This window comes from Carcharodon carcharias, chromosome 8, assembly GCF_017639515.1.
Source record: "Carcharodon carcharias isolate sCarCar2 chromosome 8, sCarCar2.pri, whole genome shotgun sequence".
Classification (NCBI taxonomy): Eukaryota; Metazoa; Chordata; class Chondrichthyes; order Lamniformes; family Lamnidae; genus Carcharodon; species Carcharodon carcharias.
This window is the reverse complement of record NC_054474.1, coordinates 113,470,749-113,483,121: the sequence shown is the minus strand read 5'-3', so window position 1 is coordinate 113,483,121 and position 12,373 is coordinate 113,470,749.

Here is a 12,373-nt window from a genome sequence, read left to right as displayed (position 1 = left end):
GAGAGGGGCAGGGACGGCAGAGAGAGGGGCAGGGATGGCAGAGAGAGGGGCAGGGACGGCAGAGAGGGGGGCTGGTACGGCAGAGAAAGGGGCAGGTATGGCAGAGAGAGGGGCAGGGATGGCAGAGAGAGAGGCATTTACGGCACAGTTAGAGGCAGTTACGGCAGAGAGATGGGCAGGTACGGCAGAGAGAGGGGCAGGTACGGCAGAGAGAGGGTCAGTTACGGCCGAGAGGGGGCAGGTACAGCAGAGAGAGGGGCAGGTACGGCAGAGACGGCAGTGAGAGAGGCAGGGAAGGCAGGGAGAGAGCCAGGGACGGCAGGGAGAGAGGCAGTTATGGCAGAGCGAAAAGCAGGTACGGCAGCGAGAGACGCAGGGACGGCAGAGAGAGAGACAGGGACAGCAGAGAGACAGACAGGGACGGCAGAGAGAGAAACAGGGATGGCAGAGAGAGAGACAGGGACGGCAGAGAGAGAGGCAGGTACGGCAGAGAGAGGGGCAGGTACGGCAGAGAGAGGGGCAGGTACGGCAGAGAGAGAGGCAGAGACGGCAGTGAGAGAGGCAGGGACGGCAGGGAGAGAGGCAGGGACGGCAGGGAGAGAGCCAGGGACGGCAGGAAGAGAGGCAGTTATGGCAGAGCGAAAAGCAGGTACGGCAGCGAGAGAGGCAGGTCGGTACGGTTGAGAGAGAGGCAGGGACGGCAGAGAGAGAGACAGGCACGGCCGAGAGGGAGGCAGGGACGGCGGAGTGAGAGGCTGGGACGGCAGAGAGAGGGGCAGGTACGGCAGAGAGAGGGGCAGGTACGGCAGAGAGATGGGCAGGTACGGCAGAGAGAGGGGCAGGTACGGTAGAGAGAGGGGCAGGTACGGACGAGAGAGGGGCACGTACGGCAGAGAGAGGGGCAGGGATGGCAGGGAGAGGGGCAGGGACGGCAGAGAGAGGGGCAGGGACGGCAGAGAGAGGGGCAGGGACGGCAGAGAGAGGGGCAGGGACGGCAGAGAGAGGGGCAGGGACGGCAGAGAGGGGGGCTGGTACGGCAGAGAAAGGGGCAGGTATGGCAGAGAGAGGGGCAGGGATGGCAGAGAGAGAGGCATTTACGGCACAGTTAGAGGCAGTTACGGCAGAGAGATGGGCAGGTACGGCAGAGAGAGGGGCAGGTACGGCAGAGAGAGGGTCAGTTACGGCCGAGAGGGGGCAGGTACAGCAGAGAGAGGGGCAGGTACGGCAGAGACGGCAGTGAGAGAGGCAGGGAAGGCAGGGAGAGAGCCAGGGACGGCAGGGAGAGAGGCAGTGATGGCAGAGCGAAAAGCAGGTACGGCAGCGAGAGACGCAGGGACGGCAGAGAGAGAGAGACAGGGACAGCAGAGAGACAGACAGGGACGGCAGAGAGAGAAACAGGGATGGCAGAGAGAGAGACAGGGACGGCAGAGAGAGAGGCAGTTACGGCAGAGAGAGAGGCAGGTACGGCAGGGAGGGAGACAGGGATGGCAGAGAGAGAGGCATTTACTGCAGAGAGAGAGGCAGTTACGGCAGAGAGAGAGGCAGGCATGGCCGAGAGAGAGGCAGGGACGGCTGAGAGTGCGGCAGGGATGGCAGAGAGAGAGGCAGGTCCGGCAGACAGAGGGGTAGCTCTGGCAGAGAGAGAGGCAGGTACGGCAGACAGAGGGGTAGCTCTGGCAGACAGAGGGGTAGCTCTGGCAGACAGAGGGGTAGCTCTGGCAGAGAGAGGGGCAGTCACGGCTGAGATAGAGGCAGGTACGGCAGAGCGAGAGGCAGGTATGGCAGAGCTGGAGGGAATTACCACAGAGAGAGAGGCAGTTACCGCAGAGAGAGAGCCAATTAACGCAGAGAGAGAGGCAGTTACAGCAGAGAAAAAGGCAGTTACGGCAGAGAGAGAGGCAGTCACGGCACAGATAGAGGTAGTTATGGCACAGATAGAGGTAGCTACGGCACAGATAGAGGTAGTTACGGCACAGATAGAGGCAGTTACGGCAGAGAGAGGGGCAGGTACGGCTGATAGAGCGGCAGGTACGGCAGAGAGAGGGGAAGGTATGGCAGAGAGAGGGGCAGGTACGGTAGAGAGAGGGGCAGGTACGGACGAGAGAGGGGCACGTACGGCAGAGAGAGGGGAAGGTATGGCAGAGAGAGGGGCAGGTACGGTAGAGAGAGGGGCAGGTACGGACGAGAGAGGGGCACGTACGGCAGAGAGAGGGGCAGGGACGGCAGAGAGAGGGGCAGGGATGGCAGAGAGAGGGGCAGGGACGGCAGAGAGAGGGGCTGGTACGGCAGAGAAAGGGGCAGGTATGGCAGAGAGAGGGGCAGGTCCAGCAGACAGAGGGGTTGCTTTGGCATACAGAGGGGTAGCTCTGGCAGAGAGAGGGGCAGTCACGGCAGATAGAGAGGCAGGTACGGCAGAGCGAGAGGCAGTTATGGCAGAGCTGGAGGGAGTTACCACAGAGAGAGAGGCAGTTACCGCAGAGAGAGAGCCAATTAACGCAGAGAGAGAGGCAGTTACGGCAGAGAGAGAGGCAGGGACGGCGGAGTGTGAGGCAGGTACGGCAGAGATTGGAGCTGGTACGGCAGAGAGAGGGGCAAGTACGGCAGAGAGAAGGGAAGGTACGGGTGAGAGAGGGGCACGTACGGCAGGGAGAGGGGCAGGTACGGCAGAGAGAGGAGCAGGTACTGCAGAGAGAGGGGCAGGTCCGGCAGACAGAGGGGTAGCTCTGGCAGACAGAGGAGTAGCTCTGGCAGAGAGAGTTGCAGTCAAGGCACATAGAGAGGCAGGTATGGCAGAGCAAGAGGCAGGTATGGCAGAGCTGGAGGGAGTTACCGCAGAGAGAGAGGCAGTTACGGAAGAGAGAGAGGCAGTCACGACACAGATAGAGGTAGTTACGGCACAGATAGAGGTAGTTACGGCACAGACAGAGGCAGTTACGGCACAGATAGAGGTAGTTACGGCACAGACAGAGGCAGTTACGGCACAGATAGAGGCAGTTACGGCACAGATAGAGGCAGTTACGGCAGAGAGAGGGGCAGGTACGACAGAGAGGGAGGCAGGGACAGCAGAGATGGAGGCATGAAAGCCAGAGAGAGAGGCAGGTACGCCAGAGATGGAGGCAGGCATGGGACAGACAGACGCAGGGATGGCAGAGAGAGAGGCAATTGCGGCAGAGAGAGAGGCAGTTACGACAGAGAGAGAGGCAGTTACGACAGAGAGAGAGGCAGGTACGGCAGAGAGAGAGGCAGGTACGGCAGAGAGAGAGGCAGGTACGGCAGAGAGGGGCAGGTACGGCAGAGAGAGGGGCAGGTACGGCAGAGAGAGAGGCAGTTACGGCAGAGAGAGAGGCAGTTACGGCAGAGAGAGAGGCAGGGACGGCCGAGAGAGAGGCAGGTACAGCTGAGAGAGAGGCAGGCGCGGCCGAGAGAGAGGCAGGCGCGGCCGAGAGAGAGGCAGGTACGGCCGAGGGAGACGCAGGGTCGGCCGAGATAGAGGCAGGGACGACCGAGAGAGAGGCAGGTACGGCAGAGAGAGGGGCAGGTACGGCAGAGAGAGGGGCAGGGATGGCAGAGAGAGAGGCAGTTACGGCAGAGAGAGAGGCAGGGACGGCAGAGAGAGAGACAGGGATGGCAGAGAGAGAGGCAGGGACAGCAGAGAGAGAGACAGGGACGGCCGAGAGAGAGGCAGGGACGGCGGATTGAGAGGCAGGTACGGCAGAGAGAGGGGCAGGTACGGCAGAGAGAGGGGCAGGCACGGCAGAGAGAGGGGCAGGTACGGCCGAGGGAGGGGCACGTACGGCAGAGAGAGGGGCACGTACGGCAGAGAGAGGGGCACGTACGGCCGAGAGAGGGTCAGGTATGGCAGAGAAAGGGGCAGGGACGGCAGAGAGAGGGGCAGGGACGGCAGAGAGAGGGGCAGGGACGGCAGAGAGAGGGGCAGGTAGGGCAGAGAGGGGGGCAGGTACGGCAGAGAAGGGGGCAGGTACGGCAGAGAGAGGGGCAGGTACGGCCGAGAGAGGGGCACGTACGGCAGAGAGAGGGGCAGGGACGGCAGAGAGAGGGGCAGGGACGGCAGAGAGAGGGGCAGGGACGGCAGAGGGGCAGTGACGGCAGAGAGAGGGGCACGTACTGCAGAGAGAGGGGCACGTACGGCAGAGAGATGGGCACGTACGGCAGAGAGAGAGGTAGCTCTGGCAGACAGAGGGATAGCTCTGGCAGACAGAGGGGCAGTCACGGCAGAGAGAGAGGCAGGTACGGCAGAGCGAGAGGCAGGTATGGCAGAGCTGGAATGAGTTACCGCAGAGAGAAAGCCAGTTAACGAAGAGAGAGAGGCAGTTACGGCAGAGAGAGCGGCAGTTACAGCAGAGAGTGAGGCAGTCACGGCACAGATAGAGGTAGTTACAGCACAGATAGAGGTAGTTACAGCAGAGAGACAGGCAGTAACGGCAGAGAGAGAGGCAGTTAGTGCCGAGATTGAGGCAGGTACGGCCGAGAGAGAGGCAGGGACGGCCGAGAGAGAAGGAATGACGGCCGAGAGAGAGGCAAGGACGGCCGAGAGAGAGGCAGGGACGGCCGAGAGAGGGGCAGGGACGGCCGAGAGAGGGGCAGGGATGGCCGAGAGAGGGGCAGGGACGGCAGAGAGAGGGGCAGGGACGGGAGAGGCAGGGACGGCAGAGAGAGAGGTAGAGATGGCAGAGAGAGAAGAAATTGTGGCAGAGAGAGAGGCAGAGATGGCAGAGAGAGAAGAAATTGTGGCAGAGAGAGAGGCAATTAAGGCAGGGAGAGAGAGGCAGAGACGGCAGGGAGAGGCACGTATGGCAGAGAGGGGGGCACGTACGGCAGAGAGAGGGGCAGGAACGGCAGAGAGAGAGGCAGGGACGGCAGAGAGAGAGGCAGTTACGGCAGAGAGAGAGGCAGTGACGGCTGAGAGTGAGGCAGGGACGGCAGAGAGAGAGGCAGGTCCGGCAGACAGAGGGGTATCTCTGGCAGACAGAGGGGTAGCTCTGGCAGACAGAGGGGTAGCTCTGGCAGAGAGGGGCAGTCACGGCTGAGATAGAGGCAGGTACGGCAGAGCGAGAGGCAGGTATGGCAGAGCTGGAGGGAATTACCACAGAGAGAGAGGCAGTTACCGCAGAGAGAGAGCCAATTAACGCAGAGAGAGAGGCAGTTACAGCAGAGAAAGAGGCAGTTACGGCAGAGAGAGAGGCAGTCACGGCACAGATAGAGGTAGTTACGGCACAGATAGAGGTAGTTACGGCACAGATAGAGGTAGTTACGGCACAGATAGAGGCAGTTACGGCAGAGAGAGGGTCAGGTACGGCTGAGAGAGGGGCAGGTACGGCAGAGAGAGAGGCAGAGACGGCAGTGAGAGAGGCAGGGATGGCAGGGAGAGAGCCAGGAATGGCAGGGAGAGAAGCAGTTATGGCAGAGCGAAAAGCAGGTATGGCAGCGAGAGAGGCAGGTCGGTACGGCTGAGAGAAAGGCAGGGACGGCGGAGTGAGAGGCTGGGATGGCAGAGAGAGGGGCAGGTACGGCAGAGAGAGGGGCAGGTACGGCAGAGAGAGGGGCAGGGACGGCAGAGAGAGGGGCATGGACGGCAGAGAGAGGGGCAGGGACGGCAGAGAGAGTGGCAGGGACGGCAGAGAGAGGGGCAGGGACGGCAGAGAGAGGGGCAGGGACGGCAGAGAGAGGGGCTGGTACGGCAGAGAGAGGGGCAGGTACGGCAGAGAGAGGGGCAGGTCTGGCAGACAGAGGGGTAGCTCTGGCAGACAGAGGGGCAGTCACGGCAGATAGAGAGGCAGGTACGGCAGAGTGAGAGGCAGGTATGGCAGAGCTGGAGGGAGTTACCACAGAGAGCGAGGCAATTAACGCAGAGAGAGAGGCAGTTATGGCACAGATAGAGGTAGTTACGGCACAGTCAGAGGCAGTTACGGCAGAGAGATGGGCAGGTACGGCAGAGAGAGGGGCAGGTACGGCAGAGAGAGGGGCAGTTATGGCAGAGAGGGGGCAGGTACAGCAGAGAGAGCGGCAGGTACGGCAGAGACGGCAGTGAGAGAGGCAGGGAAGGCAGTGAGAGAGCCAGGGACGGCAGGGAGAGAGGCAGTTATGGCAGAGCGAAAAGCAGGTACGGCAGCGAGAGACGCAGGGACGGCAGAGAGAGAGACAGGGACGGCAGTGAGAGAGACAGTGACGGCAGTGAGAGAGACAGTGACGGCAGAGAGAGAGACAGGGACGGCAGAGAGAGAGGCAGGTACGGCAGAGAGAGAGACAGGGATGGCAGAGAGAGAGGCATTTACGGCAGAGAGAGAGGCAGTTACGGCAGAGAGAGAGGCAGGCATGGCCGAGAGAGAGGCAGGGACGGCTGAGAGTGAGGCAGGGACGGCAGAGAGAGAGGCAGGTCCGGCAGACAGAGGGGTAGCTCTGGCAGAGAGAGAGGCAGGTACGGCAGACAGAGGGGTAGCTCTGGCAGACAGAGGGGTAGCTCTGGCAGAGAGAGGGGCAGTCACGGCAGATAGAGAGGCAGGTACGGCAGAGCGAGAGGCAGTTATGGCAGAGCTGGAGGGAGTTACCACAGAGAGAGAGGCAGTTGCCGCAGAGAGAGAGCCAATTAACGCAGAGAGAGAGGCAGTTACAGCAGAGAAAGAGGCAGCTACGGCAGAGAGAGAGGCAGTCACGGCACAGATAGAGGTAGTTACGGCACAGATAGAGGTAGTTACGGCACAGATAGAGGTAGTTACGGCACAGATAGAGGCAGTTACGGCAGAGAGAGGGGTAGTTACGGCAGAGAGAGGGGCAGGTACGGCTGAGAGAGGGGCAGGTACGGCAGAGAGAGGGGCAGGTACGGCAGAGAGAGGGGCAGGTACGGCAGAGAGAGGGGCAGGTACGGCAGAGAGAGGGGCAGGTACGGCAGAGAGAGGGGCAGGTACGGCAGAGAGAGGGGCAGGTACGGCAGAGAGAGAGGCAGAGACGGCAGTGAGAGAGGCAGGGACGGCAGGGAGAGAGGCAGGGACGGCAGGGAGAGAGCCAGGGACGGCAGGAAGAGAGGCAGTTATGGCAGAGCGAAAAGCAGGTACGGCAGCAAGAGAGGCAGGTCGGTACGGTTGAGAGAGAGGCAGGGACGGCAGAGAGAGAGACAGGCACGGCCGAGAGGGAGGCAGGGACGGCGGAGTGAGAGGCTGGGACGGCAGAGAGAGGGGCAGGTACGGCAGAGAGAGGGGCAGGTACGGCAGAGAGATGGGCAGGTACGGCAGAGAGAGGTGCAGGTACGGTAGAGAGAGGGGCAGGTACGGACGAGAGAGGGGCACGTACGGCAGAGAGAGGGGCACGTACGGCAGAGAGAGGGGCAGGGACGGCAGGGAGAGGGGCAGGGACGGCAGAGAGAGGGGCAGGGACGGCAGAGAGAGGGGCAGGGACGGCAGAGAGAGGGGCAGGGACGGCAGAGAGAGGGGCAGGGACGGCAGAGAGGGGGGCTGGTACGGCAGAGAAAGGGGCAGGTATGGCAGAGAGAGGGGCAGGGATGGCAGAGAGAGAGGCATTTACGGCACAGTTAGAGGCAGTTACGGCAGAGAGATGGGCAGGTACGGCAGAGAGAGGGGCAGGTACGGCAGAGAGAGGGTCAGTTACGGCCGAGAGGGGGCAGGTACAGCAGAGAGAGGGGCAGGTACGGCAGAGACGGCAGTGAGAGAGGCAGGGAAGGCAGGGAGAGAGCCAGGGACGGCAGGGAGAGAGGCAGTTATGGCAGAGCGAAAAGCAGGTACGGCAGCGAGAGACGCAGGGACGGCAGAGAGAGAGACAGGGACAGCAGAGAGACAGACAGGGACGGCAGAGAGAGAAACAGGGATGGCAGAGAGAGAGACAGGGACGGCAGAGAGAGAGGCAGTTACGGCAGAGAGAGAGGCAGGTACGGCAGAGAGAGAGACAGGGATGGCAGAGAGAGAGGCATTCACGGCAGAGAGAGAGGCATTTACGGCAGAGAGAGAGGCAGGCATGGCCGAGAGAGAGGCAGGGACGGCTGAGAGTGAGGCAGGGATGGCAGAGAGAGAGGCAGGTCTGGCAGACAGAGGGGTAGCTCTGGCAGAGAGAGAGGCAGGTACGGCAGACAGAGGGGTAGCTCTGGCAGACAGAGGGGTAGCTCTGGCAGACAGAGGGGTAGCTCTGGCAGAGAGAGGGGCAGTCACGGCTGAGATAGAGGCAGGTACGGCAGAGCGAGAGGCAGGTATGGCAGAGCTGGAGGGAATTACCACAGAGAGAGAGGCAGTTACCGCAGAGAGAGAGCCAATTAACGCAGAGAGAGAGGCAGTTACAGCAGAGAAAAAGGCAGTTACGGCAGAGAGAGAGGCAGTCACGGCACAGATAGAGGTAGTTACGGCTCAGATAGAGGTAGTTACGGCACAGATAGAGGCAGTTACGGCAGAGAGAGGGGCAGGTACGGCTGAGAGAGCGGCAGGTACGGCAGAGAGAGGGGCAGGTACGGCAGAGAGAGGGGCAGGTACGACAGAGAGGGGCAGGTACGGTAGAGAGAGGGGCAGGTACGGACAAGAGAGGGGCACGTACGGCAGAGAGAGGGGCACGTATGGCAGAGAGAGGGGCAGGGACGGCAGGGAGAGGGGCAGGGACGGCAGAGAGAGGGGCAGGGACGGCACAGAGAGGGGCAGGGATGGCAGAGAGAGGGGCAGGGACGGCAGAGAGAGGGGCTGGTACGGCAGAGAAAGGGGCAGGTATGGCAGAGAGAGGGGCAGGTCCGGCAGACAGAGGGGTTGCTCTGGCAGACAGAGGGGTAGCTCTGGCAGAGAGAGGGGCAGTTACGGCAGATAGAGAGGCAGGTACGGCAGAGCGAGAGGCAGTTATGGCAGAGCTGGAGGGAGTTACCACAGAGAGAGAGGCAGTTACCGCAGAGAGAGAGCCAATTAACGCAGAGAGAGAGGCAGTTACGGCAGAGAGAGGGGCAGTTACGGCAGAGAGAGAGGCAGTCACGGCACAGATAGAGGTAGTTACGGCACAGTTAGAGGCAGTTACGGCAGAGAGAGGGGCAGGTACGGCAGAGAGAGGGGCAGTTACGGCAGAGAGGGGGCAGGTACGGCAGAGAGAGAGGCAGGTATGGCAGAGAGAGGGGCAGGTACGGCAGAGATGGCAGTGAGAGAGGCAGGGACGGCAGGGAGAGAGCCAGGGACGTCAGGGAGAGAGGCAGTTATGGAGATCGAAAAGCAGGTACGGCAGCGAGAGAGGCAGGGATGGCAGAGAGAGAGACAGGGACGGCAGAGAGAGAGACAGGGATGGCAGAGAGAGAGACAGGGATGGCAGAGAGAGGCAGTTACGGCAGAGAGAGGGGCAGGTACGGCCGAGCTGGAGGGAGTTACCGCAGAGAGAGACCCAATTAATGCAGAGAGAGAGGCAGTTACGGCAGAGAGAAGGCAGTTACGGCAGAGAGAGAGGCATTCACAGCACAGATAGAGGTAGTTAAGGCACAGATAGAGGTAGGTACGGCACAGATAGAGGCAGTTACGGCAGAGAGAGAGGCAGGTACGGCCGAGAGAGAGGCAGGTATGGCAGAGACAGAGGCAGTTACGGAAGAGAGAGGGGCAGGTACGTCAGAGAGGGAGGCAGGGACAGCAGAGAGGGAGGCATGAAAGCCAGAGAGAGAGGCAGGTACGCCAGAGATGGAGGCAGGCATGGGAGTGACAGACGCAGGGATGGCAGAGAGATAGGCAATTGCGGCAGAGAGAGATGCAGGTACGGCAGAGAGAGAGACAGGTATGGCCGAGAGAGAGGCAGGTACGGCCGAGAGAGAGGCAGGTAAAGCAGAGGGAGTTGCAGGCACGGCCGAGAGAGAAGCAGGTGCGGCCGAGAGAGAGGCAGGCACGGCCGAGGGAGACGCAGGGTCGGCCGAGAGAGAGGCAGGGACGACCGAGAGAGAGGCAGGTACGGCAGAGAGAGGGGCACGTAAGGCAGAGAGAGGGGCAGGGATGGCAGAGAGAGAGGCAGTTACGGCAGAGAGAGAGGCAGTCACGGCCGAGAGAGAGGCAGGGACGGCAGAGAGAGGGGCAGGTACGGCCGAGAGAGGGGCAGGGATGGCCGAGAGAGGGGCAGGGACGGCAGAGAGAGGGGCAGGGATGGCAGAGAGAGGGGCAGGGATGGCAGAGAGAGGGGCAGGTACGGCAGACAGAGCGGTAGCTCTGGCAAAGAGAGGGGAAGTCACGGCAGATAGAGAGGCAGGTACGGCAGAGCGAGAGGCAGGTATGGCAGAGCTGGGGGGAGTTACCACAGAGAGAGAGCCAATTAACGCAGAGAGAGAGGCAGTTACGGCAGAGAGAGAGTCAGTTACGGCAGAGAGAGGGGCAGTTACGGCAGAGAGCGGGCAGGTTCGGCAGATAGAGGGTCAGGTACGGCAGAGAGAGGGGCAGGTACGGCACAGAGAGATGCGGAGACGGCAGTGACAGAGGCAGTTACGGACAGATAGAGGCAGTTATGGCAGAGAGAGGGGCAGGTACGGCACAGAGAGAGGCAGAGACGGCAGTGAGAGAGGCAGGGATGGCAGGAAGAGAGCCAGGGACAGCACGGAGACAGGCAGTTATGGCAGAGCGAAAAGCAGGTACGGCAGCGAGAGAGGGAGGTCGGTACGGCAGAGAGAGAGGCAGCCGCGGCCGAGAGAGAGGCAGCCGCGGCCGAGAGAGAGGCAGCTGCGGCCGAGAGAGAGGCAGCCGCGGCCGAGAGAGAGGCAGTCGATGCCAAGAGGGAGGCAGCCGCGGCCAAGAGTGAGGCGGGTACGGCAGAGAGAGGGGCAGGTACGGCAGAGAGAGGGACAGGTACGGCAGATATAGCAGCAGGTACGGCAGAGAGAGGGGCAGGGACGGCAGAGAGAGAGAGGCAGGTACGGCAGACAGAGAGGCAGGGACGCCTGAGAGAGAGGCAGGGACGCCAGAGATGGAGGCAGGGACACCACAGACGGAGGCAAGCATGGCAGAGAGTGAGGCAGGGATGACAGTGAGAGAAGAAATTGCGGCAGAGAGAGAGGCAGGTAGGTACGGCAGAGAGAGAGGCAGGTAGGTACGGCAGAGAGAGAGGCAGGTCGGTACGGCCGAGAGAGAGGCAGGTATGGCAGGGAGAGAGCCAGGGACGGCAGGGAGAGGCAGGGACGGCAGAGAGATGGGCAGGTACGGCAGAGAGAAAGGTAGCTCTGGCAGACAAAGGGGCAGTCACGGCAGAGAGAGAGGCAGGTACGGCAGAGTGAGTGGCAGGTATGGCAGAACTGGAGGGAGTTACCGCAGAGAGAGAGGCAGTTACCGCAGAGAGAGAGCCAATTAACGCAGAGAGAGAGGCAGTTATGGCACAGAGAGAGGCAGTTATGGCAGAGAGAGAGGCAGTTACGGCAGAGAGAGGTAGTTACGGCAGAGAGAGGTAGTTACGGCAGAGAGAGGTAGTTACGGCACAGACAGAGGTAGTGACGGCACAGATAGAGGCAGTTACGGCAGAGAGAGAGGCAGCCGTGGCCGAGAGAGTGGCAGGTGCAGCCGAGAGAGAGGCAGGTACGGCAGAGAGAGGGGCAGGTACGGCAGAGAGAGGGGCAGGTACGGCAGAGAGAGGGGCAGGTACGGCAGAGAGAGGGGCAGGTACGGCAAAGAGAGGGGCTGGTACGGAAGAGAGAGAGGCAGGTACGGCAGACAGAGAGGCAGGGACGCCTGAGAGAGGCAGTGACGCCACAGATGGAGGCAGGGACGCCACAGATGGAGGCAGGCATGGCAGAGAGAGAAGAAATTGCAGCAGAGAGAGAGAGGCAGGTAGGTACGGCAGGGAGAGAGAGGCAGGGACGGCAGGGAGAGAGAGGCAGGGACGGCAGGGAGAGAGGCAGGGACGGCAGAGAGAGAAGCTGGTACGGCAGAGAGAGAGGCAGGTAGGTACGGCAGAGAGAGAGGCAGGTACGGCCGAGAGAGAGGCAGGTACGGCCGAGAGAGAGGCAGGTACGGCCGAGAGAGAGGCAGGTACGGCCGAGAGAGAGACAGGTCCGGTAGAGAGAGGTGCAACTCTGGCAGGGAGAGGGGCAGGTACGGCAGAGAGAGGGGCAGATCCGGCAGAGAGAGGGGTAGCTCTGGCAGAGAGAAGGGTAGCTCTGGCAGAGAGAGAGGCAGGTACGGCTGAGAGAGAGGCAGGTACGGCCGAGAGTGAGGCAGCCGTGGCAGAGACAGAGGCAGGTATGGCAGAGACAGAGGCAGGGACGCCAGAGAGAGAGGCAGGGATGGCAGAGAGAGAGGCAGCGACGGCAGAGTGGGAGGCAGGGAAGCCAGAGAGAGAGTCAGGGACGCCAGAGAGAGAGGCAGGTACGGCCGAGAGAGAGGCAGCCACGGCCGAGAGAGAGGCAGCCACGGCCGAGAGAGAGGCAGCC